Source organism: Epinephelus moara, chromosome 18 (genome assembly GCF_006386435.1).
Source record: "Epinephelus moara isolate mb chromosome 18, YSFRI_EMoa_1.0, whole genome shotgun sequence".
Classification (NCBI taxonomy): domain Eukaryota; kingdom Metazoa; phylum Chordata; class Actinopteri; order Perciformes; family Serranidae; genus Epinephelus; species Epinephelus moara.
The window spans coordinates 24,631,838-24,653,302 of NC_065523.1; the positions used below are offsets into that span (position 1 = coordinate 24,631,838).

General features: G+C 41.5%; 1 pseudogene; it reads right to left on the bottom strand.

The window, feature by feature from the left end:
* Nucleotides 1-21,465, bottom strand: part of LOC126406019 (nuclear GTPase SLIP-GC-like) — a 41,296-nt pseudogene that overhangs the window by 3,110 nt on the left and 16,721 nt on the right.

Consider the following 21,465-nt stretch of genomic DNA (forward strand, 5'->3'; position numbering starts at 1 on the left):
GATATGAGGCGGTCTTTGTGGAAAAAAAGCTTGTTTAGTGGACTAACTTTGCACTTGAAGGTTGCCCGTTCAATTACGTTTTAACAGGTCTGATGCTACTAGGTGCGCCCCGGCTGTATCTAGGCTAACGGCTAACATGCTAACTATTATTTCTATGTCACTAGTCACTTGAAACAAATTTAGGACGATAGGAGACGGGTTGAAATAAACCGAAATTTCCCTTTAAGTTTATTTTGAAAAAGGCTGTATGCATGTTATGAGCAGAGCTGTACAATTTCCTGAGAAAATGGAAATGTATTTAAAAAAGACACAATGTATGTAATAAGTGTCAAATGAGACGCTGTCCGTGAACGTCCAAAACCAACACAGGAGGCTACCTAGCACGTCATATTTTGACATTTAGATCCACTGACAAAACGGCGGTATTTGACGAGTTGGGATGAGAGCGCATTGTCCATTTACCTGGGATTGAGTCACCATCTGTATTGAGTGACAGCTCGATTGATTCCTGCATTGTGTTCAGTTCCCCCAGGATCAGCACCTAAATTAACAAATTCTTCATCACTCTTCACTCACACAGCCAAATATTGTGTTCAAGATGAACTAAATCTAACATGAATGAACTGTTTAGATGTGTGTTCAGAGGGCAGCTCAAACTGGGCATACTGGCTAATGAGGGGTTTAAGCTCAAAGGGCTAAAACCTTATTGTTTCTGTATCAGTTTACAATTATCATTATTTTTATTATTATTTTTCTTGTGATTTCTTTTTGTGAGATGGTGCATCGTAGACCAAGCAAATTTTCTCCAATGATTGGATGTTTTGTGCAATTGCTGCCTAAGAAATATAACTCCAAGCAGCGTGATGGGGCCACTATAATTAAAGGTTAACTTTAATAGTTATAACTCCTACATCGTGAGTGGGATTGGCTTGAAATGTAATTCACAAGTTCAGCTCAGTGTGTCCTACAAAAAAGCCTCAAAACCTATTAGAGTCAGCTGGTAAGATTTTTAGTCATTTTGAATTTTTTTGAAAAACACAGTTTTTGACACCTCCTTGTAAACCGTGGATCATCACTAGACCAAGCATGTCAACAGTTCTGAAAAGCTTGTTGATATCTCATGGTGTTTTGAGATACTGACACAATGAACCATAGAGGGGGCATGACTCAGCACAAAAATAGACCTAACTCCATAACCGTTGAGCCAATCAACACAAAACTTGCAGGAAATGCCTAAAGTGGTGCCAGCAACATACCCTGAAAGTTTCATTTAAATCAAACACTAGGGGGCACACAAATGCAAGAAAAAATGGGCTTGGCATAACATTAATCAGGCTATAAATCAAAATGGCTTTTCGTCCAATTATTACAAAACGTGCAGGATATGTTAAATAATAATGTTGAAGTAAGTGTGTAAAATTATTTTGAAATTGCTCAAAAGGGGGGCACCAAAATACAAGTTTTTTTTTTTGTTTTTTTTTTTAGGAAAACACATTTCTGACATCTCCTCCTAAACCATGGGTCTGATTTGTACCAAATTTTCTGTGGATCATTATCAGACCGAGCCTATCAAGATTTATCAAAATCTTCTGATATCTGATTGTTTTAGAAGATACTGACCAATGAACTTCAAAAGGGACGTAGCTCAGTACATAAATAGACCAAACCTCAACAACACTTGGGCTGATCATCATGAAACTTGCAGAATATCTGAGCTTTGCGCGCACAGGGCTTGCGGACGTCTGCTTTGAGTCTGCGTAGACCTCCGCGGAGTCCGTTCAGCGTACGTTCCGCCCGATGTACATACCTGAAATATACCCTGAAAGTTCTATTCAAAATGACCAGCAGGAGGCACCACAAATGCAAATACAATTACAAATGCAGCTGTATTAACTACATAATCTTTTGTATGTTTCTGTCTCAGATAAATAACAATAGTTGAATGTTTGTGAATGTCCCTGTAGTGTTTTAGTAGCAAAAGCAGCTTTTAGACTTTTTACCTGAATATTGAACAAGTCTTCATGTAAAAGATGAGAATTGTGGAGGAAGATAAAGATGTACAGCACATGTTTGATTAATTATATGAGGTATTAAAAAATGTGACAAACCATCAAGTTTTCCAGCTGCTCCAACATAACATTTTTCGCCCTCTGAAACATGATGTCCTTTGAATCTCGTACATGGTTCTCAATAGTGCTCCTCATGTTTTTCAGCGAGCCTTCTCCTCTAATTTCTGCTGCTTCTAAAATAAAACAGTTAAATTGTGTCAATTAAATTTTTCAGCACAATCACATTAAATGTAGGTATTTAGTAATATTGTGTCAGGTTGTATATGTCACGGTCTACTATCTTACTTTTATAGCATTCTTGCATGTTTTCCTCGATTGTCTCCATCAGACTCTTGTAGATCATTTTCTTTTGCTCCCGGATGATTTTGTCAAGTTTTGTCTTAATTTTTTCTTCCTTAGAGAGACCACAAATTATACAGATTCTTTATTCTTTATTCAGGATCCCCGTTAGCTGTTACCACAGTAACAACTACTCTCCCAGGGGTCCACACAAAATGCAAAAACAAGACAAGTCATTCAATGACTAAACAGCATCATTACATGCATGCCTTTCATTTCATTTATTTGTTAATACAGGAAAGGAATTAAAAGTAACATTGTGTGTTACAATTAAAACTGGCCTGACTCAGTAAAAAACTAGTTTTCAGCAGGTTCCTGTTATGCAACAAAAACGCATTACAATATAAAATACTAAGCAGAAATAATCAGCAGAGGCTAAACAACAAAATGTAGGCAGCTACATAGACATTGCAGAGCAGTGGACTGAAATGGAGTGAGTAGCATGGGATATGGGATTGAAATCAGTGGTTGCAGGTCTGTCCTTCCATCAGGTGGTGTTGAAATGCGTGTTTAAAATGTGTAAAAGAGGGTATTGCTCTGATGTAGTGTCGGATCTCGTTCCAAAACTTAGAGTGAGTGTGCCAAAATGATCTCTGACCGTAATTGTTTTTGTAAGGTGGTACAGGAATAAGTGCACGCGAGACTGATCTAGTGACGTGTTGCCGTCTTGTGTTGTGACTTGGAAGTAGTGTAGTAAGTGTGGGATTGGAGTTGTTGTGTAGGAGCTGATGAGTCCAAAGAGGGAGGTTACCATGGATCTTGTAAGCTTTGTTGTATATTGTTGCTATGGGTTCAATGTTTTCCTTTGTGGTGAGGGACCATAAATGATTGCATGTAGGTATGTGTCTGAAATAGCAGGGGTGAGATATGGTCTGATCTTGTTATAGACGTACAGTTTCTGGTTGAGCTTCTTTTTTAGGTTCTGAATGTGGTGTCTACTGTAAGTGAGATGTGAGTCAAGATATACTCCAAGATATTTGTAGGTTTCTGTGATGGTTAGTATTTGATCTGACAACTGAACAGGGCCAGACATAGATATTGTCTATTTAGGGGACTGAAAATACATACATTCTGTTTTCTTGACAGTGATAGTTAAATGATTATGTTGCAGCCAGTCATGTAAGTGGTTCAGATCAGATGATAGCTTTGAATTTAAGATGTCGGGGTTTGGGTCAGAGAGAATAATTACAGTTTCATCAGCATATAGAAAACAATTAGAATATTTACACACGTTTGGAAGGTCATTTATGTAAAGGAGAAAAGTAGGGGGCCAAAGATGCTGCCTTGTGGAACTCCCATATTACAAGTTAGAGGTTGTTGGGTGAGATTTGTATTTGCTCAGTAAATATCAATAGTGCAGACATAGTTGATCGGGTGGAGCGGAAACCATACTGGAAGTCACTGAAGTTATTGCTTTCAAGGTGAGTGCTAAGTTGGTTGTAAAGGAGTTTTTCCAATAATTTTGATAATACGGGAGAAATGAAATTGGCCTGTAATTTGAAACCAGGGTTGGATCCTCAGATTTAAAAACAGGGGTGATTTGAGGTGTTTTCCAGTTGGAGGGAAAGATAGAGAGCCTGATACAGTGATTGATCAGATGGTGGAGAAGAGGCATTAGTCTTTAAGAAAACCATGTTTAAACCATAAATATCACAAGCACGAGAGGTTTTCAAGCAGTTCAAAATGTTAAACATTTCATGCTGAAACCTCTTGCAATCTTTTCAGTTTCAGTAATAATGGTGATGATCATGATAAAAGGTCACTTTTATGTCCACGTTCACCAGCAACAGTTCTTGTGGACATTCCTGCAGTCACCATGCCAACAACAGGCTCCATGAAAACTTGCAGCACCTGTGTAGTTATGATGCTGTTTAATCAGCATCTTGATATGCCTATTCCACACCTATCAAGTGGATGCATTATCTTAGAAAAGAAGTGCCCATTAAATCAGATTTGAACAAATTTGAGAGATATATCTACTGAGTGCATAAAAAGTCTTAGATCTTTAACTTAAATCTGTGGAAATGGGGGCAAAAACAGAAGTGTTGCATTTAATTTTGTTTATTATACTTTTTGATGACAAGCAGTAAAATATTTAAACTGATTTTCAGAGAAGGACCTGTTTTCCACCATGTGAGGGTGCACATATCTTTTGTTGACTTAGGTCCAAAATCTTCTTCGACATTGGGGGGATGTGTCGGCTTTGCAGCAGCTGTTAATTTTTCACTGGGTCATTTTTAACTGACAGAAATACGCTTGCTATCAGCATTTAATGTATTGATAAAGTCTGTCGATGTAATAATTATGAATATGTTAACAGGTCAAAATATCTTTTTTTTTCAGCATTAAGCCTTTCATTTCAGTCCTCAGTCACAAACTTGATGCTTGGGTCGATTTGCTCACCCTTCTGCTTTCATCACCCCGACCTGGACAAACAGCATAATGATGGAATAATGAATAAGACGGTACCATCGTCAACTTTTACCTCTGTCTTGAGAAATATCAGTTGCAGTTCGACATCTTTGTACTCTTGCCTCTCTCTCATCAGCCTCTCTGTTTCAAGTGAAAACGAGTTGATGNTTAATTCTCCATAGCTTGTAAAGATTAGCCAACACAGGGTTTTATGTTTTCATGAGGCCATTTCTTACGGGAAGGTCTTCTTGAATTCCTCATCAATGCTGTCAGTCAGGCATGAAGTTAACTTCATATTGAGGTTTATTGGGGTTTTTTTCTTTCTTTGGTGAGTGCCGCCATTCTGAACTACACACTTCAGTATCCTGTGAAAAGCGCTCCCCTTCATTTTCTGAAAAAATAAAAATAAATAAATAAAACAGAAACATGTTAAAGATATAAATTCACATGTGATCCAAAATCAGTTGTGTTGATGTGATTAGGATTCAAATACATACAGGATGTAAGACCGACTTTAAGAGCATTTCCCAGGAACTTCTGGATTTTGCAACCCCCTCAGTGAGGCATCTTTCAAAGGTGTCATAAGTCTTCTGCATGGGCTGTCTGACTTTTTCAATTTCCTGCTCCATCTTTTCTTCCAGCTCTCTGCACACATCTGTGTTTCTGTCAGCCTGAAATCAAATACAACACATTCAGTATTTAAAGCAGTGAAACTATACTGCTACCTGATTTGATTTTTCTTTGAGGACAATATTGATTATTTATTTATTCATGAAATTCTGTTTGTGTAAAGTAATGGCTACCCTTTAATTACTAGAGCCGGAATGATTTTATCTGCCAGTAGTAGCCTATCATAGATATATCGGTATCGGCTTATATGCTGTCCAATATGCACCGATATAAAAAGTTTATTTTTAACAGAACACAATGTAGGAATCAGCCCCAAAAATTCAGCGCTGTTCGGGCTCGATTAATTACTGTTGTTATGCAGCTTCTATGAACGTCAGAAATTCTGTAAATCGACAATCTTGATGACTAAAACTTCTGTATGGTGAACTGTAAAACTGTGTTTTGACATCTGTGTGCCAGAAGTCTGTCTTTTGCAAGCATTAATGTAAGCTGACTTACTTAAACATTATTTCCTGTCCATATTAATCACAAAGACAACGAGAGAAGTTTCATTAGGGCCTGTGTTCTTAAAGTGTTTTTCTCTGTCAGAAAAGCGCTTGCAGGCCGCTGGGGAGCACCTCATCAAATAAGTGTTCCCCGCACGTGGACTGACTTCACAGCTAACAACAAGCTTAAAACATGTATGGTGATAAAATACAACACTCACCAGCAAAATTCAGTGCCCAGCTTATCAAGGGCCCATTCCATTAAAACAAGTTTACCAAATAAGCCAGGCTGGTTTCGGTTAGTCTGACTCATTTTCAGTTTATTCAGTTCCATAAATCAAATTCAACATAGTTCAGCCTCAGTTACTATGGCAACTTATGTGGGGAAAATAACCTGGACCAGGGCCTGCTAACTGTCAGGCTAAGCCTGAGCTGTTGATTAATAACCACAGTTCCTGTAACGCTGACCCGACTGGAAAACAATGACTGGTGATTGGTGTAGTTTATCTACCAAACACATTTTAAATACAATTAAAAAATTCAAATATGGAGGCCCTCATAAAATATAAATATATATTTGAAAATCATAGCAATGAATAAATAAATAAATTTAAAAAAAAAAAAAAACATTCCAGAGAGCATCAGGGACGATGGCTCATTTTGGTAGGTAGACTCCCAGTGAGAGTTGTAGTGTCATTGAGCTGTAATGTCCTGACCAAAGAATGCCCAATGATTAAATGTAATGAGCCTGAAACCCAAGAACACAATGTACAATGACTTTACCACTGACTTTCTCACATGCTTAGTTCATTTAGGTTCAGGACTTAAAACTTAACACAGGCTTTTCCTCCATTTTCTTGGTTACCAAGGTGAAGAGTCCTGCCCCATCTAAAATATGATTGGTTGCCTGACAGGGAGCGACAGTAACAGCACCAGCGCCTTTCTGAGTCAGAGAGCTTCGCAAAAGATGCTGCAGCACCTTCACGTTCTCTCCTCATTGGGAACAACTGAATAGAGACGCTGCCACTCAGAAAAATACACTGTATGGACATTCAGCCTGACTTGATCTTACCCCTGCTCTACTTCTGGCCCCTTGAATCAGAGAGAGGATCCCATGAGCTCCTGACACATAGTTTAATGTCTCTGAGTGACAGTCATTGAGCTCTTGCAGAAATTCCTGAAGTCTGGGTATTTCTGTGAAAAAAATCAGATTACATCTTACATACTTAAATTCAAATGTCAAAATTCAATTAGTTATATTTGTTTTAGTTAAAGTGGTGAAAGTAAACTAAAACAAAACATGTGTTGGAGCTGTTGTACATTTTCTGTTATCCACAGAGTGCTCATATATGAGATGTCACCTACCAGTTTCCTCTGGCGTTAGATGTTGTTGCTGAAGAAACTCTTGTGAGCTCACTGTGAAGACTTTGAAACATTCATCACTGAAATGTTTCTGATAAAAGGGTTTGATTTCACATCAGGCTTGCAGTTGTAGAAAATTGTTGTGTTACATTTTCTGTTAGTCTATTAAACTCACCTTAACCTCCTTGAGTTTTCTGAAATCTTTGTTCACTGTGTCCTTGGCTTGCATGTTGTCTTGAAGTATGCGAGCACGAACAGCATTTGTTGAACTGTAAGAAAAAAAATTTTATGAAGTGGCACCTCATACAGTATTTGGAGAAATTCAACCTGAAATTCCAATTTGCACAGTGGTCTTCACTCATCTCAGGATAAAACACTTGTTTTTTGGTCATCATTTTAGGGGAAAAAAAGACAAAGCTTAGAGACTGCTTCTTTAGTTTAGTTAATTGTATTGAGTTTACAAGTAGTTGTTGTTTCTAAAGGAATTTCCTTGAAAGAACTGATTTTAAGCCAAGTAAACTACTTGCCCCGCAGAGTTGCCAATACATTTGCAAAAAGTAGATCAAAACGTGGAAAATTGTGTGCTATGACTTTTCTCAAACATTTGCCCAGCCTTTTTTTATGAAATTTGCCAAAAAACTGCATAGAATTTTCCATTCAAAGTGATTGGAGATCGTCAAGAAATCAACTTAAAATCGCTCCTCTTTGAGGCCACACCAAATCACCATACTTTCATGTAGAAAAATTATTCAAACTTTAAATGACTCATGAGACTATGGGACAGAGCTGGAGTGGTACCATCATCGCTAGAGTGTGGAGGATCTGGAAGATGTCCTTGAAATTTTCTGAACATCTCGCTCTTACTACCAGAATTTTTTACTCGACGTACACAATTTATACATAAAAATGTAGGAAAATTTGTGACAGTCACAAAAATGTGTCCTTGGAATCACACACACTTACACATTTGGCTCACTGAGCCTCCAAGTAAAGAGAGAGCCTTTTTTTCTCATTCACTCCTATGTAAACTGAGACGAGAAATTTCTTGAAAAGAGCTGGGGGTACCAATTCTCTAACCTGCAACCATGATCACATTGTTGACACCACAAACATAAAGAAGACATCTGCTCGTTCGGGAGGATCTCCTCTCTCTGGTGGTATCCATATGTTGATGATTGGACTCATGGTTTTGGCAGGAAAATTAGGTGTTTGAGAGGTTTCAACTCCATTAAAACAGCTGCCTGCTCTGAGCTGCTGACTGGACTAAAAGACAGTCTAGGTTACACTATGAATCCAATTAACTAATTAACTGGAAGTAATTCAATTGAGCAGTGTCTCAATTTCCCTATATTGTATATATATGTTTTTGCAATTTGACTTGTTTTGGAGGCACAGTTTCAGATTTTGACAACCCCTGCCCCTGAACTAACAACAAAGTATTCTAACAGTCATGGATGGATTACTGAATGGGCCTACCAGGCACAGGCCCACCTGCAAAATGTCACTCAAATTAACACGTACTGACCAGGAAGATTCATACTGACCACAAAGACACACAAACAGACCACAGAGGGATGCAAAACAACTACAAAGACACACAAAACAACCACAAGATGACACAAAATGACCTTGACTACAGGGAGATAAACAACATCAACAAAAAGCCAAAACCACCTCAAAGTCTGTTTGTCCTGCTCATACGTAAAACAGGTGTTGGGGCATTGAGTTTCCTTTGCATATCTGTGCCCAGGTGCCCTTTGTCTCATAACCCACCCATGCTACCAGTACCTGTGCTGCAACAATTTATATGCATTTGCTTGTGTTTTCCTGTTGAGCTCTTGGCACCATATGCCTTAATGTTTAATTAGGATATTATATTAAACTATTTACTTTTGGCACCTTAAATCACTTACCGATCATCCAAAACTCCAATTTCATCAGACTTGGTGCAGATAAAGTGGATGCGCTGACACTCGCCACCATTTCCGATGAGGCTACAGGTACTTTTCAGGATGTCCCAGGCTTCATCCTCTGCTGCTGCTCGTTTCATTTCAGTCACAATCCACACAGTAGAGCAACTTCCAACAACCTGAAGGGACAAAATAACAAGTTAATAATGAATAATCAATTATCAGTGCTTTGTAAAAACAACTGTTAAGTTTCCAGATAACAGAGTAAGACACAATAAACAACACTACATGTGAATAAATTACCCCTTTCCACATCTTGTCTCTGCTCTTGTTACGGTCCCCATTTCCAGGAAGATCCACAAGTGTGACATGCTGGAGAAGATCATTGTTAGGCACCCTCACAGTCACACACTTCACCAGTGGCCAATACCACTTCTTTACTTCTTTTCCTTCTCCATCGCTTGATTCACTTCTTGTGTATTTGACTAATTTTGCAGATAGCTCTTCAGCCTGCAATCAACAATACAATCAGATTAAGGCAACGTAAGGTGCTTTACAAATTACACAGAAGAATTACAAGAGGATAAGATAAAAAAGGAGAGCAGTTAAGAATCACTATCATTGAAACTAACAACAAAAGAAGAAATATAAAATAAATTACATAAATAGGCCTAGTAATAAACATGAAATGGAGACAAAGTCCAGTTTTGGGTGACAGTGACCTTTTTTTTAAGTTTATTTGCTCTGTATGCAACTTTTTTTTACCAGTATTAATCATTTCTTCAATGGTGAACCGGTTTTAACATAGGGGAACTTAAAAACTTTCTCCATCTCTCTCATTGCAGAACCTTTAAATTCAAACAGCCAGATATGTAGAAAAGTAATGCAGCTCCCCTGAATTTCATGTTGACCCTTGACATTCTGCAGATCCCAGTCTGAAGACCTGAGCGTTCTTGAAGGTTCATATGGATATACCATGTTAGGAACATAATAAGGTCCTAATCCCTTTAATGGTAATATTTTAAAATCAATTATCTGACGAACTGGTAGAGCAGAAATAGGCATAATGCCTTTATTTTTGCTTTTTATAAAACTGGTGGCAGAAGGTTTAGTCGCTTTTGTAATAGCTGAATGTGCTTCAGATCATGCATGAATATTCCTTTTTCCTGTTTGGACACGAGTTCTCTAACTCTGGCTATAATTTTCAAATGATAAAAGTCTGATACTGTAATTAATTCAATATGACTGCTAAAATTTGGATTCAAGTCTGAGCACCCAATTTCACTTGTCTTACAGTTTTTAAAGACACAGGGTCATGGTGCGCAATCATAAGTCTTTCATTATGGCCACCAAACACAATCACCTCAGTTCTGTCTTTATTTAGCAAACCTATGATTTGCTCATTGCACTGACAGTGATTCAGTGAAAATGTGAAAGAGAAATAGATTTGTAGTTCGTTAGCATAAGTGCAAAAACTGACATTAACTTAAAAATATTTTAAAAATAGGAACCATCAATAGACTGAAGAGAAGTGGGCCGAGTACTGATCCTTGTGGTACTCCAAGGGTCCTGCTGGAAGTTAAGTATCTTATTGAGATAAAATAATTACTACATATTAGTACGAGAGAGATCAATGCAGCTTTTCAACCTGTCTATCAGTAAGGTGTTACCACTTGGTCATTTAATCTTAATGAGACCTGTCTAGGCACAATGACGGAGGCAAAATTCTGGGTGGAATTCGTAAAAGCAGTTAATTTCATAACTGGTAGATATTGTTTGTTGTGATTTTCTTTAAAAGGCTAGATTATATAATAATAATAATAATAATTTTCTTTAAAAGGCTAGATTATATAATAATAATAATAATAATAATACATTTTATTTAAAAAGCGCCTTTCTCAACACTCAAGGACACTTACAGAGCTTTAAAAACACAATTAAAATCACAATTAAAATAAATAAAAACAACAGACAAGGGTGACACAAAGTAAAAATGGATGTGGGCAATTAAAGGGAATATGCAATTTGGAACAGATGGGTTTTGAGTTGTGATTTGAAATGGGGTAGAGAGTCCATGTTTCTGAGGTCCGGGGGGAGAGAGTTCCAGAGTTTGGGAGCAGAGCGACTGAAAGCTCTGCTCCCCATGGTGCTGAGCCGGGCGGAGGGCACAGAGAGATGGAGGGAGGAGGACGACCTGAGGGAGCGAGAGGGGGTGGCGATGTGGAGGAGATCAGACAGGTAGGGGGGGGCGAGGTTGTGAATGGCCTTGAAAGTATACAGAAGGATTTTGTAATGGATTCTGAATTTGACTGGAAGCCAGTGAAGCTGCTGGAGGACAGGGGTGATGTGGTGAAAGGAGGGGGTTCTGGTAATAATGCGGGCTGCAGAGTTTTGGACCAGTTGAAGCTTATGGAGGGATTTGTGAGGGGCACCAAGGAGGAGTGAGTTACAATAATCAATACGGGAGGTGACGAGGCTGTGGACCAGGATAGCCGTGGTGTGAGGGGTGAGGGAGGGGCGGAGACGGTTAATGTTTCGTAGGTGGAAATATGCAGACCGGGTGATGTTATTGATGTGTGAGTGGAAAGACAGTGAGCTATCGAGCATGACACCCAGACTCTTAACTTGAGGGGAGGGGGACACTGTGGAACTGTCAATAGTGAGGGAGAAACTGTCAGTTTTGGATAAAGTGGATTTGGTACCGACCAGGAGGAGTTCTGTTTTATCAGGGTTGAGTTTGAGGAAGTTGGAGGTGAACCAGGATTTAATTTCTGAGAGGCAGTGGGTGAGGGAGGAGGGTGGAAGAGAGGTGTCGGGTTTACTGGATAAGTAGAGCTGGGTGTCATCCGCGAAGCAGTGAAAGTGAATACCAAATTTACGGAAAATATTGCCAAGTGGGAGGAGATAGATAATGAAGAGGAGGGGCCCCAGGACGGAACCCTGGGGCACACCTGAAGTGACGGGGGAGGGCTGTGAAGTGAAGGATTTGAGTTGGATGAACTGAGTGCGGCCAGTGAGGTAAGAGTGAAACCAGTGAAGGGGGGTGTGGGTGATACCTATGGAGGAGAGTCTATGGAGGAGGATTGGGTGAGAAATAGTGTCGAAGGCCGCACTCAGATCGAGGAGGATGAGAATGGAGATTAAACCGGAGTCAGCTGCCATGAGGAGGTCGTTGGTGATCTTGATGAGGGCTGTTTCTGTACTATGGAGGGGACGGAAGCCGGACTGGAACTGTTCATAGAGGCTGTTATGGGTGAGATGGGAGTGGAGTTGAGAGGCAACAGTTTTTTCAAGAATTTTGGAAATGAAGGGGAGGTGAGAAATGGGGCGGAGGTTATTGAAATCGTTGGGGTCTGAACCAGGTTTTTTCAGGATGGGACTGACGGCTGCGGTTTTGAAAGGGGTGGGAACAGTTCCAGTGGACAGTGAGGAGTGGATAATGGCTGAGATGAAGGGGAGCAGAGAGGGGAGGCAGGATTTGACCAGAGAAGTGGGGAGGGGGTCTAGCTGGCAGGATGAAGGTTTGGACTTTCTGATGAGGTCAGAGATAACTGAGGGATGAGGGAGTTCGAAGGTGGAGAATGGTTGATAAGGAGGGAGGAGTTCAGAGGAGGGGAGTGGTGAGGAAGTGGAGCCCAAGTGCTGGTGAATTTTATTGATTTTGTCATTGAAAAACCGGAGGAGGGACTCACAGGTGTCTGAGGAGTACATGTGGGGGGGTAGGGAGTCCGGGGGTTGAATGATTCTGTTATAAACGGAGAAGAGAGTCTTGGTGTTTCCAGCATTTGAGCAGATGAGTCCAGAGTAGTATTGAGATTTGGCATGAGAAATGGAGTCCTTATAGAGAGTTAACTGAGCTAAGTAGATGTCTTTGTGGATATTGAGACCGGTTTTCCTGAAGAGTCTTTCAAGCTGTCGATTTTGGGATTTCATGGAACGGAGATGTGGGGTGAACCAGGGGGCAGACCGGGTAAAGGAGACAGAGCGGGATTTGACAGGAGCAAGTGTGTTGAGTATGTTGGAGAGTCCATTATTGTACTGTGTGACGAGATCATCGGGGGTGGAAGTGGGGTCCGGAGTCAGGGTGGTGATGCAGGAGGAGAGGGAGTCCATGTTAATGTTCTTAATATTGCGGTATGAGATGATACGGAGAGGTTTGGAGATAGAGAGCTGGAGGGTGACGTTAAAAGAGAGGAGGAAATGGTCCGTAATGTGAAGTTTGTCAGCAGTACAGTTGGAGGGGGTGAGACCTGAGCAGCAAATTAAATCAATTGTGTGACCTTTTATGTGTGTGGAGAAGTCTGCAAACTGTTGGAAACCAAAGCTGTCAAGTAGTGATGAGAAATCCATGGTGAGGGGAAGAGCAGTATTGTCCATGTGGATATTGAAATCTCCTAGCAGAATTATATTGGGTGAGCTAGGCCGGCTAACACACTGTGGTCCACAGACCGGCCAGTGTTTCTGGGTGGGTGGCGAGTGGAGGACCAAAAGGAGGCAATCCCCTTGCAACTGCCGTAGTGGAATCCCCGCCGAGACCCGCGGTGGATGTACCTCCGACGAGGCAGGAGGGCGATGTCCGGATGGAGGTGCAGAGCTGCCGGTGGAGATCCAGACTGCTGGGAGCGGAGCCTGAGAAGCTCTGCCGCCGAGTACTGGNAATCCCCGCCGAGACCCGTGGTGGATGTACCTCCGACGAGGCAGGAGGGCGATGTCTGGATGGAGGTGCAGAGCTGCCGGTGGAGATCCAGACTGCTGGGAGCGGAGCCTGAGAAGCTCTGCCGCCGAGTACTGGAGGAGTCCTTCCACGGGAAGATGGAGGAGCGACAAGACAGTCCACACCAGAATAGCCGACACATAGACCCCGCTGACCCACATTGTGGAGCGTGGCGGAGAGGATGAGACGCGGAGCCAGGTGGTGAGCCGAGCAGGTAGGCTGAAGTTAGCCTGCTCTCAGAAACACGATGGGCGATGGCAGCACGAATAACCGACATCAGGCGAAGGTAGAGGGTTAGATTCCCACTAGAGAGGAGTTGCACGGACAGTTTGAGGTCGGAGAGCCGTAAAAACACTTAAAAGTTACCGGTGAGTAGCGGCAGCAAGACGCGCCAGCGTCCACTCAACCCGGAAGTCCGGAATGTAATATATAGCAGGATTTTATCTGGGTTTGTATTATTTAGCACAGATGGACCAAGTCCACTCTTTAAACTGTAGGAGGAACACCCCTGCTTAACTCGCCCGGAACCAGGATTATAAGTGAACAGACCAACGAGAGACCACCGGAGGGTCAAATGTTTAGGACTCTGCCCCCGGCCTCACACCCCAGTCTTGACAAACGCTCCTTTCAGCCATTCTTGTGCCAAGAAGAGGTAAAAAGGTCACTTAAGACCCCTCTTCGTCCCGGATGTCATTAACATCTTGGGACAACACAAATGGACTTAGATTAATTACCCGACCAGGGGTCGACCCTGGTTCTAAGTTCATCCTCCTCTCTTACCAAGTCTCTTGTAACCAACTTGAAATGTTTGTTGGAAGTAAAATTATACATTTTTTTTATGTTCTAACATTGTAAATGTGCATAATCCTTGTTTGTTAGTTGAACGATGTTTTTTAATCTTGTAAAACAAAGTATCAGGAAATTATATGTTTAGGTTTTTAATCCCTCATTTCACATGGAGCCATACTGTCATCTTGTGACAGTAGTTAAGGAGGGTTCCCTTAAGGAATCCCACATTATGTTTAGAGTTAAAATATAGTTGGATTGATTAATCAACTTGTTTTCATGAATATGTACCTTCTCATTCTGTTTTATTGCAACTGCAGGTTAGTCTAGAGTGTGTGTATACGAAACAGTTTATACTTGTGTTCCGCTGATACATGCGGTATAATAATCATATTTAATTTAATTTGATGTTAAGAGCCGATTTTGACCATAATCGTTAGAGTATGTGTCTATCGCGGGTAACTTGCTAAAGTATACAATCTCACAAATTAAAGTTTCATTAAAAATTCATTAAGTTTCCTCCAAAATAAAGTAATTTCTAGACTTAAGGCCCTGACACACCAAGCCGACAGTCGACCAAAGTTGGGCCGTCGGTTGGCCTAGTTCTTGCGGTGTGTCCCGCACCGTCGGCCCTTCGGCATCGGCGGCTTTTCGGCAGATTGAGCATGTTGAATCGCCGGCGGAGCTAGTTGGTGAATCGCTCACTCTGATTGGCTGTTTAAGTTTTATTCCCTCGCCCCTGTAGCGAGTGAATGTGCCTGTTGTGAAACCGGGGCTAACCGGTGCTTCCTCCTCAGGCTCCACTTCACTCAGCTGCCCACAGACCTGGTGCTTCTTTCCACTTTAACCTGAATAACAAACCGGAGCTAGCTGGGAGCTTTAGCCACAGCATGACCGGAGGGAAGCACAGCCAGTTAGCCTCCGCTACCTTCCCAGCTAGCCCCAGCTCTCCGTTTGAATCCAAACAGAGAGCCGGGGCCAGCTGGAAGCGGCTAGCAGAGCATTAGCCGCAGCATGAGGGAGGACGCACAGCCAGTTAGCCTCCGCTCATCTCTGAGCTAGCTCCGGCTCTTAGTTTGGATCCAACCGGAGAGCTGGAGCTAGCTGGGAGTGGCTAGCTCTGAGCTAGCTCCGGCTCTCCGTTTGGATCCAACCGGAGCACCGAGCCCTGGTTTGCTATTCAGGTTAAAGTGGGAAGAAACAGTGGGTTTATCTGGCAGCTGAGTTAAGGGGAGTGAAGTGGAGCCTGCAAGGGTGGTGCCTCAAACTTTATTACGAGTGCAAACATTCTCTAAAAGGTATTTGCGCCTACAAGCCTCTGAGACCCACAGGGCCGCTGGAAGTCTTGGCCACCATTCCTGTCTTTAAGAGGCTGTAGCGGACTGAGTTAAAGCCTAATTTATGCTCGTCCTATGAAGTTTTGAAAAATGCAATTTCTACATAAATCTTAAAATGTTAAGTTTTTGATACCAGATCAAAGCATGGATTTTTCCATGGTGTTCCTCTAGGACTTTGTGTCTTGATGTGGTATTTTGGAGGGACACATTTTTTTTGCAATAACTTAAGAGACATAATTGAGCACAGGAATTCTTTTATCATAATGTTCTAAGACCCTATACACTCTGAACTTTCAAAGTTTAAAAAAGTGCATAACAAACACAATGTTTATTACAGATTTGTTATTAGAAAAACGTGACACACAGCGCTAAGCCTTAGCTGGGCTAAGGATCCCCTGTCCCCCTCCAAAAAAGACAAAGGGTTTAAGCAATTTTTACTTACTCATTATACTTTTACATGTGTTGAATAACTGTATCTACACACACACACACACACACACACACACACACATTTATTTTGTCTTACTTACTGATTCAGATGTCAAAAGCTTTCTCTTTGATTGGAGAAATTCAGGAACTTCTTTGAAATACTTGTTTTCCATGAGGTTGTCAAGGGTTTTGTCTTTCCATTCTGCTCCATACAGCGCTGACAGCTTGTCAACAGTGTCCTGATCCTCATCATCTTCCTGATCACCTTCCTGTTCATCTTCCTGTTCATCTTCCTGATCAGCATTATCCCCAAGGAAATTTAACAAGGACCACAACTCATCTTTCCACTCCTAAAAATGAATTCATTTATTTCATTTTAATTAAATATTATGTGATGTAATCAGCAACTATATTTTTGCAGCTACATCATAACTTTTTAATTTGCTTCAAGTGAACATAAACACAGTATTTTTAACTAATTTTACCTCTTTTGTAATGAACTCAATTTCTGCCTCATATCTTTGGTGTAGCATGTTAGCCTCCACTTTAATCATGACTGTGGTACATGCTTTGACCCTCCCAATAGGCAAGAGATTCTTCTCTCCAATCATGGTATTTATCAGAGTGCTCTTTCCAGCCCCGGTTTTACCAAAGACACCGACCAGCTCCCTGTTGTCGATCTCCAAATCACCAATTTTCTTCCTGTTGTACAAGAGGTTGAACATGAGTTAACTCAATAATTTGGAAAATAAACAAACACTGAAGGAACATGTCACAATAGAAAAACGTCTATAGTATAACCAGCCTAGTCAAACAGCTGTAATCAATATTTTCATATTAACTGGTTCGAATGTCGACTTGTATGTGAGCAAGGTCACCAAGAGATGACACCACACAGAGTTATCACCAGACTTTGAGGTTCCCCTCAGCTTTACAGGGCTTTAGATTGTCTTTCACTCATTGGTTTCAGTTTTTCAGCCAGAAACGTAACTTTTCTGACCAACTCTCATTGGACTCACTTTCAAACACAGTAAGCAGCTGATTTCAGCCAAAACACTCCAATAAATCACTGTGGTACCTGGCAGACACACCAAAATAACAACTAGCATGTGAACATGAGGTATTAAGCAGCTAAAGAGCCAGATGTTATGCTTTTTAGGCTTAAAATAAGTCAGTATGTGTTTTTTTTTATGAAACTGTCCAGCTTGCTTAGGTATATGTTACATTAATTTAAGAGCAAAATATAGAGCGGCTCAACAAGACAGAGTGAGACCAGGTCCATATAACACAGAATATGGAATACCAAAAACTCAATACTTACTTGAGGAACTGATGGAGCTTGTTGTCTTGGTCTGGTAGTCTGTTTTGGACAAATCCCATGATGTTTTTCACATCACACAGTATAATGCCTTCTGTCAGAGTAAAAGCAAAGAACCATTCAGCAGGAACCAGTGTAAAAAGTAAGCAGTAATGCATAATCAGGTGTCTTGTTGTATTTAAGAGGAGAAAAAGGACTTCCAGTTATGGCACGCTGCTAGGCAGACGTGTGACAGAAAGCTCCAATGAAATTTTAAATAATAGCAAGTCGGATAACTCTGTAGAACTTAGTGTTCAATTTACTATTTGTCTCTAAATTTTAAACTAACTAAAATGTCTGGGAAATTGTGAGTCCAAAACCCTCTACTAAACCGCAAAATGACTCCTCCAGTCCAACGGAGCTAGCAAGCTCCTCTGCTAGCAATGACGACTCAACTAGCGCTGGATCAGTTCTTGACGCTATCCAGACAATGAAAAAGGACTTTGTGTCAAGATTTGAGGGGTTATTAGGCTGTATTCAAGGAATGCAAGGTGACTTGAAGGCAATAGCGGGCCGAATGTCTGAAGCAGAAGATATGATTAACACCAATGAAGAAGACATTGCCTCTTTGAAATCGCAAACCACTACTATGAAAGCAGCTATGGAGGAGCTAGTGCTAAAAGTGGACGATTTGGAAAACCGAGCGCACCGCTCTAATCTCCGCCTGGTGGGACTGCCCGAGTCAATTGAGGGGGTGGATAGGTGTGCTTTTTTGGAAAAATGGATTCCTGAAACGCTTGGTGGACATAACTTTCCTGGGCCAGTGTTAATTGAGAGGGCACATCGATTTGGCAGACTGAACAACAAGGAAGGAGGTCAGTCAACCACTGCGCGACCCAGACTGGTGGTGATGAAGTTCCTGAATTATGCAGACAAGGTACGAGTAATGAAAGCTGCCAGGCTCAAAGGGAAAATAACTGTCGACCATAAGAATGTAATGTTTTTTCCCGACGTCTCTGCTGACCTACTCAAACGCAGGAAGGTCTTTGATTCAGCGAAGGAGGAACTGGCTTCCCTCTCTATCAGCGATCTGCGCTATGGAATAATCCACCCAGCTAAACTCCTCCTGATGTTCAAGGGAAGACGGCACATCTTCTACACAGCACTCGAAGCGGAGGCTTTTGTGCAACAATTTAAGTCTGAATATCTGACCCCAGAGGCAAGTGAGTCAGCTTTGGACACGGAGTAGCAGTAGGCTAGCATTTAATATGGACGCACAATACAGGTATTTGCTCCTGGACATTTTAAACATATTGATATTTTTTTGATATTGCAAACAGATATCCGATTGCTACGTTAACTTCAGATGTTTTTGCGTGGAGCTGTCATGATCGCTTGGCATGTTGTTCCTCGTCATGTGTACATGGGTGGACCAGCCCAGGGTGGGGTTGCACCAGTTTGGCGTATCTCTCTACTAAATTCAGGATTTAGTAATTACTAAACCATTACTAAACCCTTAGGAATTACTAGCTAGTTTGCAACTAGTTGTTTACTAATTTAGGTTGCACCAGACCAGTTTACGCAATCCCGTATCTAGTAGATGCGTAAGTGGTTACTAGTCGCATGACGTGACGACAACAACTTGGCTACCCAATCAGCGTGCGGAGCAGAATGTACACAGGAACAGCTGGGCGCAGCCGGGCAAGATACTCCACAGTCTCTTCAGTTGGTAAGTAGCCTACCGTAAACGATATGTAATGTTATGATATTTCTGCCTCACCACGTCCTGTCTCACTCCTGAGGGCAGCTGCACGTAGTCGTTGAGGTGCCCACACAACGCCAGTGCCACCGGCGCACTGCCCGGCACACAGTACTTTTGTGGACTTGGATCGTGTCCCCAACCACATTCTGCATCGACCCCGTAGCGAAGTATCGCAACGAGATTGTCACTTGTAGCGACGGAGGTAGAGCCCCGTTTGACTCGGACCCGTGCACAATTGCCGGAGCCAGCATGTCCGTGGTCCGCATTATCTGGTCGCGCCTGAACCGGTACTGACAGTAAATATCGAAGTCATTGTACACATCCAAAGGGTGGATTCGGTCTCTCAAAACCCTTTTCCTAACAGCAGGTTCTCTGTTTTGTAGAGCAAGCCTCTCTAAACGAGCCATAGTTGCTGTTTTCTTCAGTTGGTTTAGTAAACACTTGGTAATTACTAGCTCTACGTGATTCCTAGTAAAATTGGTGCAACCCATTTTAATTTAGTAATGACTAAATCTTGATTTAGTAAACACTTACACTTTTACTAAGGTTAGTAAACACTTAGTGAGAGGTGGTGCAACCGGCTCCAGCTCCGTAGCCAGGCTCTGTTTATGGGCCAATTGGAAGTGTGTAACAGGGTAGGGATGTGTGTATTTTGTTTGGTGAAATACGCTTAGTCACGTTCATGTTCTTGTGCTTGTTCATAGGCACATATTTTCACTTCTTTCAAATGTTTTTCTTTTTTATTTGATACTCAATTTTGACCCACAATTATATTGTAGTACGACATGCCATCTGAATTTCAGCTCACCTCTTGGAATGTAAGAGGTTTAAACAAACTTATCAAGCTAAAGCAAGTAATGAGTAGGATCAAACACCTTAAAGCTAAGATTGTCTTTCTCCAGGAGACGCACTTATCACCTAAAGATGTAGTTAAAGTTAGGAGAAGATGGCCAAGGCGAGTTTTTTCAGCCTCCTTCAGCTCTCACTCCCGTGGGGTGATTACTCTAATACATAATTCCCTGCCATTTCGCCTCATCAGTGTTAATGAAGACAGATTTGGGAGATATCTTGTTTTTCAGTGTGAATTTTTTTCAGTCAGGTTAAACCTTGTAAATCTATATGGACCAAATGAGGACAACCCTTTTTTCAGAAATTTGTTTTTGTCTCTAGCCGACTTATCTGGCAGTTTTATCATAGGTGGGGATTTCAATTGTGCTCTTCAGCCTAAGGTAGACAGATCCACTGGGGTAGATTCCTCTCATATGCAGACTAGGAAAGAACTGCTGCAATACATTAAAGAGTTTAACTTACTTGATGTATGGAGAAAAGATCACCAGTCAACCTTTTCATTTTATTCCGCTACCTGTCAGACATTCTCCAGAATTGATCATTTTTTAATTTCTGCCTCTTTGGCTTCTATGGTTTCCAAAAGCTGGTATGACAGCATTATCCTGGTACGGTGGACGTGCTGACGTATTGCGGTAAGCGAGTTGTGTCATTTCCGGTGTTTCTGTGACAGCGTCTCTGTACTGCTCTGGTGAATTCTACTAGCCTGCTTTCTCACTTCAGTTGCTTTAACGTTGCTTTAACGTCTACTTCAAGTCTTGACCCACACTGGTTCTGTTTAAGCACTTAACGTTATAGCTCTCCTCCTTTCTACGACTTTCTCGCTAATCTCTTAGCTGTTGTTTGCACGTTACTAGCCTTGGTAGCTACATTAGCTTTACAGTTAGCAATGGCTTCTTCCTCTGCTCTCTCTTGCTCGGTGTGCCAAATGTTCAGTTATGCCTCTGCCTCCTTTAGCGACAGTGGTAATTGTAATAAGTGTAGCTTATTTGCTGCGTTGGAGGCGAGGCTTAGTGAATTAGAAGCGTGGCTCCGCACCATGGAAAACCATTCAGTAGCTGCGGTAGTTAGCCAGCCCCCTGTAGTC